This window comes from Protopterus annectens, chromosome 5.part0 (genome assembly GCF_019279795.1).
Source record: "Protopterus annectens isolate FY-2018-M chromosome 5.part0, PAN1.0, whole genome shotgun sequence".
Classification (NCBI taxonomy): Eukaryota; Metazoa; Chordata; order Ceratodontiformes; family Protopteridae; genus Protopterus; species Protopterus annectens.
Window position 1 is genome coordinate 1,811,650,354 of NC_056735.1, and position 13,623 is coordinate 1,811,663,976.

General features: G+C 42.0%; 1 protein-coding gene across 3 annotated transcripts in view; it reads left to right on the top strand.

The window, feature by feature from the left end:
- SENP7 (SUMO specific peptidase 7) overlaps window positions 1–13,623 on the top strand; it is a 2,310,641-nt gene that overhangs the window by 1,626,984 nt on the left and 670,034 nt on the right. The window lies entirely within an intron of this gene.

Below are 13,623 nucleotides of genomic sequence, written 5' to 3' on the forward strand. Positions count from 1 at the left end.
TTGCCATCTAGAAAGCTCTGAAGCTCACAAGTCTGATGGGAGACTGAGACAGGAGAACTCTGAACTGAATTTGTGTCCTGAGGAATTTCTTCCTCATTCTTTTCGCATCCACTTCAGATAGACTTCTGGTAGACCGAAAGGAAGATGAAGAAGCATGAGGTCTGGAAGCCGTACATTGCATTTCTTGCAGAAAAGCTGAATGTAACCTAGAAGGTATCCTTTCTGGAGAAAACCTGGATTCCCTTTAAGGAGGAGTATGATGGATCACAGGAAGTAGCCAGATCTGAGGCCCTTGGAATTTTAGAAAGTGGAACCAAACCCAGAGCTGACGAAGGAGAGTGGTCAGGGGAATGTTTCCTTGGCTCCTTAGTTTTCTGTTTTATCTTTTCACCTTTGTATCCTTTTGATTTGTCTGCAGGCTTATTAGCACATGGGGATGCACCAGAAACAGAAAGAGGAAGGAAGAAGACCTTTCAGCACAAGCTTGTTCCTTCTCTCTGCCAAAGCTTGATGTTCATAATCGACCGTGGTCTGTGCTATTGCAGTTTATGGTACTTCACGTTTGTGTTTAGTTACAGCACAGTTTGTTCCAAGTGGGTTTTTTGTTTGTTCAATAAACACACACTGAATGGGCATCAGAATTAGTAATTTTATACCCACAGATGACACCCTTGTTAAAAACCAGTTTGCTTGTCAGCCATAGTTAACAAAACCACGTTAATCACAATACCAGGAAATAACTAAAAAAAAGGCAAATAAAGGCAGAATGCCAGTAATAGCAATAAAATTATTTACGGAAATGAGGTAGAATGAAGGAAGTACCAAAAATGATGCACAAAAATTACTAGGAGAGGGAGGACAAGAGGGACAGCAGGAGGCCTAAACACTTACAAAGCCCAGTTAAACTAATAAGTTATTTTTTTAAACAACACTTTAGGGAGCAAAAACTAAAAAAAGAGTCAAAATGACTCCAGCAATGATGGGAAAACATGAAAATGAAGAATAGACTAGAAACTTTTGAGTTATCTTGGTTGACCTGAGCTACAGCAACCATGTCTGAATGTTGAGAGTGACAAATGAGATCTGAGGTAATCTAAGGTTTGTAGGGGATTATGGGTAAGAGGAGAAGCCTGAGCTGTGGGATCCTAAGTCTGAAAAGTGTCCGAAGTTGGATCTGTTGTCCAAAACCCATTAATCGAGGAAGGAAGGAAACAGACAACACATATTCATTGTTATATTGAGTATATAACTTTTGTTTTCACTTAAGATGCCTTGGGTTTTGCATTGGCAAAAACATTCACCACTAGTGAAAAAAGAGGTCAGATTCAAAAGCCCATGGCTTTATTGATTGAGTTATCCACTTTTTATGTAATAGAGCACGTTATGGAAACTGTGGAAGTGAAGTAGAAAAATGGCAGTAGTGGACTGAATGGTGTTCATGTAGCAAAATTCATCAGTGGTGACACTAAGGAAACATTCTCAATTTATTGATATGATTAAGGATTGTAAATTTAAAGGCCTGAAATTCAAGTTGTTCTCTGCAACATTAAGTTATTTTGGAAAAAAAAAATTGTTGGGTGACAATTCTGGTGGTGTGATTGAACTACCTATGAGACTGATGTAGTTAAAATCAAGTTGGAAAGGACATGATTGAATTGAAAGACATTGATATGTCTTCAAAACTGGCAGATCAGTAGGAGGAAATGTCTGGTTCATCAGAGTAGATTGCCTTGTTTGCTACAATGACCTGGTACAAGATTGTTAGACTGAGAAGTGTGACATGATCTAGTAGCTCAAGGGAGTTGAAGGATTTTTTCTTTGCAGTATTAGGTAAGACTTAAATAGAGACACCACCATTGGGAATGTCCCAGTGGGGGATGAAAAAAGATTGTTTAAGCTGTGCTATATAATGAATGTTCCATATTTCTTCCTTGATGGTTCTAGAGAAATGGAAAGTTAAGAGCTGTAGTAAAAGAGTAAATTATGATGATGCTGCTTACACTCTAGTCTTTGCCACAAAAGTGAGTTGCCCTAGAAGGTTGATATTATTCCACTTGAAATAAGGTTACGAATTTTCAAGTGGTCAAGATGTAAAGTTTCCTATAAATTATTGGTTCCACAAAATTTAATGAGAGAATTGCAGTTTTAAAATGTTTTAGAAAATAGGTTTGGAGAATGAGTTATACCTAATGAACACTCAGTGTTCCAGTGAATGTTAATGTTTAAGTCAAGCCTGACTGAGAAAAAAAAAGTAGAGAGCCTAATCTGGCAAAATATCCCAACACCAAGACTGAAAACTTCTTCAGAGTTCCCATAGCTGTTATAAAAGGCATGGTAAGTGAGATGGAGAAAAAAAAATAAATCCAAAAGAGAAGTGCTTGTGTACAAGTATTCGCATGTGCACCTGTGCATATGTTTGTATGAGTCTGCCTCTCTGCATCTGTATCTGTGCATGTGTGTCTGTGTCCCTTTTTGTTTTTGTATGTATATGTAACTGCATGTACAGTGGATACAAAAAGTGTACACATCCCTGTTAAAATGCCAGTTTTTGGTGATATAAAAAGATGAGACCACAATAAATCATTGCAAAGTTTTTCTCACATTTAATGTGACCTATAAGCTGTACAATTCAATTGAAAAACAATCTGTTAGGGGAAAAATATAAAAAATAAAAAAACGTACATTAAGCTGGTTGCATAAGTGTGCACACCCTTAAACTAATACTTTGTTGAAGCACCTTTTGATTTAATTACAGCATTCAGTCTTCTTGGGTAGGAGTCTGTCAGCATGGCACATCTTGACTTGGCAGTATTTGTCCACTCTTCCTTGTAAAAGTGCTCCAAATCTGTCAGATTGCGAGGGCATCTCTTGTGCACAGCCCTCTTCAGGTCACCCCACAGATTTTCTATTGGATTTAGGTCTTGACTCTGGCTGGGCCATTTCAAAACTTTAATTTTCGTCTGGTGAAGCCATTTTTTTGTTGATTTGGATGTATGCTTGGGGTCATTGTCATGCTGAAAGGTGGAATTCCTCTTCATCTTTGTAGCAGATGCGTGAAGGTTTTGGGGCCAAAAGTGACTGGTAATTGGAACTGTTCATAATTCCCTCCACTTTGACTAAAGCCCCAGTTCCAGCTGAAGAAAAGCAACCTCAAAGCATTGATACTGCCACCACCATGCTTCACCATGGGGATGTTTTGCGCCAAACATATCTTTTGGAATCGTAGCCAAGAAGTTCAACCTTGGTCTCATCAGACCTTAACACATTTTCCCACATGCTTTTGGGAGACTTGATGTATTGTTTTGCAAATTTTAGCTGGGCCTGGATGGTTTTCTGTTTAAGAAAAGGTTTCTATCTTGCAACACCACCCCATAGTCCAGACATATGGAAAATGTAGGAGATTGTTGTCACATGAAGTACACAACCAGAAATTCCTGCAGCTTTATCAGTGTTACTATAGCCTCTTGGCAGTCTCCCTGACCAGTTTTTGTCTTGTTTTTTTCATCAATTTTGGAGGGACATCCAGTTCTTTGTATCATTACTGTTGTCCCATATTTTCTTCACTTTTTGATGACTGTCTTCAGTGTCTTCCATGGTATATCCAATGCTGTGGAAATGTTTTTGTACCCTTCTCCTGACTGATACCTTTCAACAATGAGATCCCTTTGATGCTTTGTAAGCTCTCTGCGAGCCATGGCTTTGCTGTAGCAGGCATCTGAGTAAATGTCAGGAAAAGCCTACTAGGACAGCTGAACTTTATTTGGGGTTAATCAGAGTCTCTTCAATTGATGACAGGTGTGTACCCAAGAAGATTGAATGCTGTAATTAAATCAAAAGGTGCTTCAACAAAGTATTAGTTTTTGAGTGTGCACAATTATACAACCAGCTTATTGTATGTTTTTTTATTTTTTTATATTTTTTTCTCCTAACAGATTTGTTTGTTTTTCAGTTGAATTGTACAGGATGTCCTTCAAGAATGCAACTGCAGTCATAACATATGGGTTGTCCTGCCTCAGGCAGCCCTCGGTCGGCCGGATTCCAAAGTCTGGGTCCGACGTCGGCTGATGTCGCATTTCTCTCCGACGTCAGAGCGGCTGGAGTATATAAGCATCAGCCAATGCCATCTTCCCCAGTCTTTCTTGCCGCGCGGTGCCCGAAGCAGAAGCAGTTCGCAAGTGCCGGTCGGTCAGCTCCTGTATTCTTCGTAACCGAAGTCATGAAAAAATCTAAGTACCCCGTTGGGGACCTTTTCTTGCCTCAGCCGATGTCAGAAATTACTGAAAAAGTAAATAATTGTTTGTCTTGTGGTAAACAAATACCTCATAAGGATTTCCACTCTCACTGCCTTCCTTGCCTTGGCCCAGACCACGATGTCTCGGCCTGTGCCGCCTGTGCTCGCTTCAACAAGCGCACACTCAGGCGCCGGGCGGAGTTCGCTGAAGAGTTTTTCGGCGAAAAATTTGATTATACAATGCCGTCGGAACAACCGACAATGCAGACTCCTAAGAAACGAAAAGACTGGGACCGACATCCTCGGCCCGCGTCTTGCACCGACACCATGCCAAAACTAACCGCGAGTGCCCCGGTTCCCTCTGAGGTGGTTATTCCACCGCTCCGAACCGAAGACACCGCATTACCGATACCGGAGGCCACTCCGCCAGTTATTGATTTTCCTCCGGATACCGAAACCGAGGAAATGCCCGAGACCATTGCTGTTGATAAGGTCACCCCTGCACGTGGAGCGGCTAGGCCTCCCATGTCCATGTCTATCAAGGCCTACACACGTGCCAAGGCAGCCAGCAAGTCCAAGCATCTTACTGCTAAAACATTACCTCAGCCTACTCCTGAAACTCAAATCATGTCCATGGCCGCAGATTTAATTTCCCTGATCAGAGGTTCCCAGGCCCATCCTGAGAGAGGATCCCAGCCTCCTCCTGATAAGAGGCCCAGGGTTGAACCCTCTGACCCTCTGCCTTCAAATGAAGATTCTGAGGACTCTGATCACTCCGAAAGCCAGCAAGAGCCCTTCCAGACCTATGAGTATTCAGATGCAGAGGACTCCATTCCCTCGGCCTCTCCTCCTGAGGATATTTCTTTTGGGGAAGTTCTGCATTCCATGAGGGAGCATTTTAAGTGGCAAGGCCAGGAATTTTCTGATTCCAGAAAGCGCCTTCGAACCTTCCTCAAAAAGCCTCAACACAGACCCTTAGCTATACCTCCTGTGCTTGATGTTTTGGATGACCTATACTCTGACTCCAGTGTTACCCCTGATACTCTTCCTCCTGCTCCTGTCAAGCCTGACAGATACTATAGGGTCCCAGAAACCCATTCTCATTTATTTAGGGCCCATGCTGTTGATTTAGAAACAATTTCCCAGGGGCCTAAAGGGGTTTCAGCTACCACCTCCAAAAATCCTTTGCCTTCCGACAGGGAAGCAAGGTCCTTAGAGAGATGGGGGAAGAAGGTCTACACCTCTACTACTTTATCTATGAGAGCTCTCAATTGTCTCTCTCACATGTTTCAATATCAGGATTTCCTGTTAGATGATTTACAGAAAAGTTTGGCCTCTCCTGAACCTTTAGATAGGAAGTCTTTGCAGGAGGCTGTGCATAACTCTCAGCAGGTTAGCAATCATTTTTTACAGTGTGGATATGATGCATTGGAGGCTTCATGTAGGGCAGCTATGACAGGGGCGGTCATTCGTAGACATGCATGGCTAAAAGAACAACCTTTACCAGATCATGTTAAGTCAAAACTTCGTGATGCACCCTTGGAAAAGAACAAGCTTTTTGGTGCTAATGCTAAAGATGTGTTAAAGTCCATTGAGGAAAAAGCCAAGTCAGTTCAGACAGTCAAGGATTTCCTCCAGGTTCAGCCGCCCAGATTCAGCAGGAACTGGCCTTCTAAAAACTGGTCCTTTCCTAATCCTGAAAGATTTCAAAGGGGCAAAAACAGGAGTGCCCGAGGAAGAGGACAATACAGAGGATCCTACAGGGGACGACAATGGCAACCAGCAAACCAAAGAAGTGACACAGGGGTTTCTCCTGCACCGCAGGGACAATCTCAATGACTTTCCTCTGCTTCCCCTGACCAAGGAGCAAACAGAAGCTCCTTTGGGCGGAAAGTTATCTCTGTTTTCAAAAAATTGGCACAAACTGACAAAAGACAAATGGATTTTGGACATTATAGACCACGGTTACAGGTTCCACTTTCATACATTGCCAAGAAAACAAGGCATGCCAAACCTTCCACAAAATCAGAGGGCAGAGGCTATCAAGCAAATTTCTCTGCTTGCTCAGATCAAAGCAATAGAAAAAGTTCCACAACAAGAACAAGGTTAGGGGTTTTATTCAAGACTGTTCCTTGTTCCAAGAAAAAAATATCAATGGAGACCAATACTGGACTTGTCCGCTCTAAACACCTTTCTCATAGTACCAAAGTTCAAAATGCTGACTTTACAGCAACTCCTTCCCATGCTGGGCAAGGGGTCTTGGCTGATTACTCTGGACCTCAAGGAGGCATACCTGCATGTCCCTATCAGACACAGCTGCAGAAGATACCTCAGATTTCTTGCAGGGCCAGAGCACTATCAATTCTCAGCATTGCCATTTGGCTTATCTACTGCGCCCAGAGTATTCACGAAATGCCTGGCATCAGTAATTGCTCATTGCAGGCTCCAGGGGATTCAAATCTACCCGTACCTGGACGATTGCCTCATACAAGCGGACAACAAACTAACTTTGACAAAAAACTTGAATTATGTCATACACTTGCTACAGGCTCTGGGATACACAGTCAACTTTCAAAAGTCAAGACTTCAGCCATCCCAGCAAATAACCTTCTTAGGAGCCAAACTAGACACAGCCTCTCAAATGGCTTACCTGACAGAAGACAAGCAAAAGAAGTTAACTCATTACTTCAAAAGTTTAGCAAAGCTCACCCAGATGACTGCAAGGAGATTCCTACAGGCCTTGGGTTACATGGCATCCTGCATTCTCTTGGTCCCACTAGCAAGACTACACATGAGAAAGCTTCAATGGTACTTAAAAAGCTTATGTTCTCAACACAGCAACAACCTAGAAGCAACTATCCTACTCATTCCATGTCTTCAAAAGGAATTTCTATGGTGGGCCACAGTAAGCCAGTCAAACACAGGCATGTCATTCAAAAAACCTCAGATAACACAGACAATGACCACAGATGCCTCGGACCTTGGATAGGGGGCGCACATGGAAGGCAGATGTATTCAAGGGCAATGGTCCCCAAAGGAAACACATCTGCATATCAACCAAAAAGAAATGCTAGCAGTAATGCATGCCATCGAGGCCTTTGGATAACAACTTCAACAAGGCCACCTACTAATACGGACAGACAACACCACTGTGATGTGGTACATAAACAAGCAGGGGGGCACTCATTCTTACCCCCTTTGCAGACTGACAATGAATCTTTGGGAAAAATCACTGGGTCTAAACATACAGCTACAATCCCAGTTTGTTCCAGGCAAAGACAATGTTCTGGTGGACAGTCTAAGCAGGAATTTCCTAGACCCCCACGAATGGAGGCTACATCCAGACATCTTTATACGACTCACCTCGACATGGGGCAGGCCGGACGTGGGCCTATTTGCCTCCCACCTCAATCATCACTTACAAAAGTTCTGCTCAAGGACATATCATCCACAAGCATGGAAAGTAGATGCCCTCTCATTCAACTGGAGCTCAATAATAATTTATGCATTTCCACCCCTGCCACTGATGACCACAGTGTTATTAAAGATCAAGGCAGAGCAACCTAAGGGGATCCTAATAGCTCCAGACTGGCCAAGACAACACTGGTACTCACTGCTACGGAGCATATGTCACAACAAAATGTGGGCCCTTCCACAATGGCCCCAGCTTTTGACTCAACACAACTTCAGGACTGTTCATCCCAACATCCAGACTCTACAGCTAACAGCTTGGGAAATCCCATAAATAACCTCAATTTACCTCTCTCCAAGGAAGTTCAGCGGATACTAACAGAAGCCCGCAGACCATCCACCAGAAAGGCTTATTCAGCCAAATAGAAGAGATTCAGCATTTGGAATACCAACAAGGGCATGATGCATCACTTTTGAGCATCCCACTCATTCTGGAATACTTGGCAGATATGTTACATAACGGACTCTCATACTCTTCCATAAAAATACATGCTTCAGCTATCTCAGCTAGATACAACACTGATCCTCCTGTGTTTTCACATCCTTTGCTAAGGCAATTTCTTAGAGGAATCAAGAATATAAAGCCCCCAAGAAAGGCACCAGTACCAGCTTGGGACCTCAATTTTGTCCTAGAAAAATTGACTCTACCTCCCTTCGAGCCAGCAGCTTCTGTGGATTTACAATTTCTTTCCTGGAAGACAGCTTTCCTGCTGGCCATAACCTCAGCAAGAAGGGTTTTGGAATTACAGGCCTTAATGGCAATACCACCGTTCATAACTTTTCACAGAGACAGGGTCTCCCTACGAACCAACCCTACCTTTCTGCCAAAAGTGGTATCCAGGGTTACTTTAAATCAAGCAATTCGCCTGCCTACTTTCTTTTCCAATCCTGAGAACAAAGGGGAAAGACTGTTACATACCTTGGACATACACAGACAACTTTGCTACTACCTAGACAGAGCCAAGACCAGTAGGAAGTCTGATCAACGTTTTGTAGCTTACGCCCCTGGAGTACAAGGAAAAGCAATTTCCAAACAGGCAATTTCAAAATGGATTGGACATTGCATTAGATTCTGTTATTCCTTCCATGGAAAGAGTGTGCCAGCCAATGTCAGACCACACTCCACCAGAGCTACAGCCACCTCTACAGCATTTTTAAGAGGGGTGCCTACAAAGGACATTCTAGAAGCTGCTACATGGAGCTCCGTGCATACATTTTCCAAACACTACAACCTCCCTTTATATTCCAGATCCAGAGCAGGCTTTGCTTCGGCAGTCCTGCAGGGATTGATAGCTACACCATCCTTTTCATAGAGCATACCACCACCCCCAGCTAAGCTATGGTATTCAACCCATATGTTATGACTGCAGTTGCATTCTTGAAGGACATAGTACAGTTTTGTACCTACCATAAATGTAGATGTCCGATAGATATGCAACTGCAGTCGGGTTTTCCCTCCCTCCATCCCCTCCATGCCTTGGGTCCACTCCTCTCCCTATTATCCTTAGCTGGGGATATCTGTTATGGTGTATCTGTTTATTGCTTATTTATTGTCTGGAAACCTATTTTTGTCTTCCAATTTGATTACAGCCTTCCTTGGAGGGCACCTGGCACCTGGGGCAAGAAACACTGAAGAAGATGGCGTCGGCTGATGCTTATATTTTCCAGCCGCTCTGACGTCGGAGAGAAATGCGACATCAGCCGACGTCGGACCCAGACTTTGGAATCCGGCTGACCGAGGGCTGCCTGAGGCAGGACAACCCATATGTTATGACTGCAGTTGCATATCTATCAGACATCTACATTTATGGTAGGTACAAAACTGTACTTTATAGGATATGTCACATTAAAGGTGGGAAAAGTTTTGAAATTATTTATTGTGGTCTCATTTTTTTATAGCACAAAAACCTGGCATTTTAACAGGGGTGTGTACACTTTTTATATCCACTGTATATGCGTTTGTTTAGGCATTATTTAATACTTTCATATTTTGGATGTAAAATATTTCAACCGTTTCATATCCTACGCTAACTTTGAAACATTATTCTGGAGAAATGTTTTCCATCAAAAATGTATATACAGTAATAATAAAGCAAATAAAACCTGCTAATTCCTAAAAATGTCTCAGCCCCTCCAGAGTGGGCACTACATAGAGGATTATGATTGGGCCTCCAATCATAATTTATTATGTATTCAAGACGTGGATGCCAAGAAATTCAACTTGAGAAAGACGTTGAGAGGTAAATCTTGACATACATCTCAAGAGTAAATAATTGAAGGTTCTGATCGTTGACCTTGTCATAATTTTGTTGTTCATGGAACTTTATCCGCTACAAGTGCTACTAGTTAGAGTTAAAAAAAATAAAAATGCTAAAGGTTTTGCTGGCTTTCAAAGCTGTAAAGCACTTAGCCACTTAGTGAGTACTTTCTGGAAGACAGTGTAACACAGCCCCTTATGTTTCACTCAACTTGCCATGGCTCTGAACTGTCCAGATTTTCTCAGAATGTCCAGTATTTTGCCTCATTTGTTTGGTCCGTTCCTCATAAAGTCTGTCATTTTCGGACAAATCACATAGGATTGAAGTCGCTGAGTACTGACATACATTTGAGTTTGACTTCATATCCTTCAGAGAAGATGCAGGTGAACACACATCCTGTTATTCTAGCAACTTTCTAAGTTCCTAAGAAGAAAGGACAAGATATTAGTTCAGACAGCAGGCAGAAACAAATCTTTTGCAATGATTTTGCAGCGTCGCACTACACCTGTCTTCAACTTAAACAGAGGGTGCTTAGCATTTGTTAATATTGGGTCTTATGCCACATTTAACTGATTTGTCTTTTTCCAAATATCAGAGTGTAATCACCCCACTTAGTGCACTACAAAGAAATAATGGGTGATGAGTCTGTCCACCTACATCAGACAGCAAAGGAAGAGTAGATGGGCCTTTCTATGGCAGTGGGGCTCCTTGCTGGCTCAAACCACTGCTGGTAATGACAAAGACTTTGTTTGTGATTGAAAGCTTGACATTTTGTGAACAGTAGATGCAGGGAAACATAGCTGTGGCTGCCCAAGCTGCTGATAGCCTTTGTCTACAGAAGAAGGGGAGCACATATGAGCAGAGAGAATGGCATAGGAGATCCTTGCAGTGATTCTCATGTTCATGTCAACAAAAGAGAGCTGAACATGATCTTATTACAAAGATGCTGACGAGGGTGCATATTCCCTGAGGCCAGTATGATCCCCCCGCAGATGGTGGTCCCCACCACTATGAAATGAACGAGTTGAGTTTTACCATTAGGAAATGATACAGTACAGGGTTCTGTATACTGTACCGCAAAAGTAAAGAGTGCGAGTAAAACTGAGGATCAGGTGGCAGATGTGTTGATAACTTACATCAAGGTGGCACTAGTATTCTTAGACTATATTCTTCATAGTGGTAGAAAATTATACACCTTCAAAGATGTAGACTATGTATAGAAAGAAAAGAGAAATAAAAAAGAAAGTAAGCTGTGATCATGCTGTGGATTTGTCACATGTAAGTATCTGATGTAGTTATGCTAGTACTGTCCTGGAACTGATGGATTGGTTGCTGAAAGTGCCTCTTTTTCCATGACATTGACAAATTTTTGATAGCTCAAGCTCCTTCACTGTTCAATACTATGTTTGCAGGTACTTACTAGGCTGTTGATCTGCGAGGATCTTTAGCAGCCTAGCCGTGCATTCCCACTGAGTTTGGAGCCCTAGTAGTTTAGTACTGTGGCCCTTGTATTTTACAGACGTCTTGTATAACCCCAGGTGAGGTAATCCTTTTAGTGTTAGGCAAGAAGCTTTTGTATAGTAAATATAAATAACTATAACCCTGGGGCAGGTGTTAACATGTTCCCCCTGTCCATAAGGAACAAGGATGCCGAACCAGGGTGAATTTGCTATTTCCCATCTTTGCATCCAGGTTGCACTTGAATAAAGTAAGAGAAATCCTTAACTTCACATGGAGGGGAAGGTGGTTCTAAAGAAGTTGTATTATTTGTAAGACATATCTGTTCCCCCAGCATTTTCTGTGTAAGCTGCAGTAGAGATTGAGGTCTAAGGTTTCTGCCACCATTGGACTTACAAATTTGTAGAATGTCTGCTAGAACTGGGTCAGTAGAGGCTCTATATGTGAGGTAGAGAATCTCCCCTTAGCAGCCTGTGAGATGCACAGAAGAGAGACAGGGCTTTGAAGGTGATCAGCATGGCTTTTGGGATTTAGTTCCTTGATTTTCCTAGGTGAGAAAATGTTGTGGTTACTTGAGTTGAATCAGGTGCTTGGACAGATACATACTGAATGGGGCATTATATTCAGTGATTGGCCTAATGAGTGCAATGTACAGTGCAATGATCACCTTCCTAAATGGATGCCAAACCCTTGCTGATAAGTTGTAATATAAATAAAGACTTCCTAACAGTAGTCAGCGCATGGTAGCTGAGCAACAGCTCATTGTCTGTATATATTCCAAAGTCCCTCACTACTATGTCAGTTTTCAGGAAAATTCTGTCAGTGTGATAAGTTACAGGGAACATCTTGTTTGCTGAAGGATGCAGCTATATATTTTTTGGCAATGTAACAGAACTTCCTGAAGCTTCTTTGCATCTTCTGTGGAGTTTATGATGGCACAGAATTTACATTCATAAGCAAACCTTGTCAGCCATAAGCCCTCAGCATTTATTTTGACCTCTGAGAAGTAGATGCCAAAAACTAATGACCCAAGGACTGAGCTCTGGATACTCTGCTAATGACGGGTCTCTTCGTGAGGTGAGATCCACCAACCCTAATTTCTTGGGTTCTGTTTGTGAGCTTGTTTGCTGTCCAACAGGTTATGTAGGGATATAAATTAAACTAGATGAATTTATTAGCTGTGCTTTGTGATGGGGGGCTGCCTGTTGCAGTCCTCCATTCCTTTGGTGCAGACTTTGTTTTGAGGCTAAAATTGAAAAGCCTCAGTATTGGGGATTGTTAGGTCATGGTTTAGGCTGACCAGTAGGCATACTGTTATGTTCTCTGGTTCCATAGAAAGTGGTCTTGGGTACTACATTTAGGACTTGTTCCTGGAAGATTTGATAGGGAGGTGTGGACAGTGATAAGAGGTCTGGGCAAGGGTTGGTGGTGGGTGAAGGCAATTTTACCCACTAGTAAACTGGCTATGTCTTCATGCTTAGAGCACATGGTATAATTTACTATTAGGTTGGTGCAGTTTTAGACATTATTTCTGAGGTTTCCTGACATGGTTAATAATGTTTTGTGATTGTCTTTTGCCTGGATTGCAATTTTTTTACCTCGTATAGCTTTGGTTGATCTAATCAAGGTCCAAAGTTCTCTGTTTGCCTTAACAAGAGAGTTTTTGGTATATGCGGAATTAGATTTGTATTTTCGTTCAATGAGCTTTTTCCTTTTATTGTAGAGCTTGTTTATGTTAGGGTTCCATCATTAGGGTTTGTTTTTAAACTTGGCATTGTATTTATTTCAGAGGAGGACAGATGCTTCTGTGAAGTTGTTCACGTGTTCAAAGAATTTGGCAGTGAAGGATTTAGCATTTGTTGCTGGGTCCTCAGAGTGCTAGGGGAAAGTTGAATTTTGCCAGGTCATCACTCAACTTTAATAGATTTGCTTTTATAATCTTTGAATGAAGAGTTATTTGAGGATGTATCTTTCTTCAGTCTTATGATAAATATTGTTGATTTATGGCCTGATTTGACTAGGGTGGGTGTTACACCTGGAGGGGAACAGAGCTGTTCCACATTGGTAAGATCTAAGTCCAAGATTTTGTCAACTCTCATTGGGATATAGACTAGCTGCTCAAGTGAGTTTGTACTTATAAAGTCAATAAATCTCTGGGTATGTGTGTTTGGGAATGTACAAGTTTCATGGTTAATGTAAGGGTAG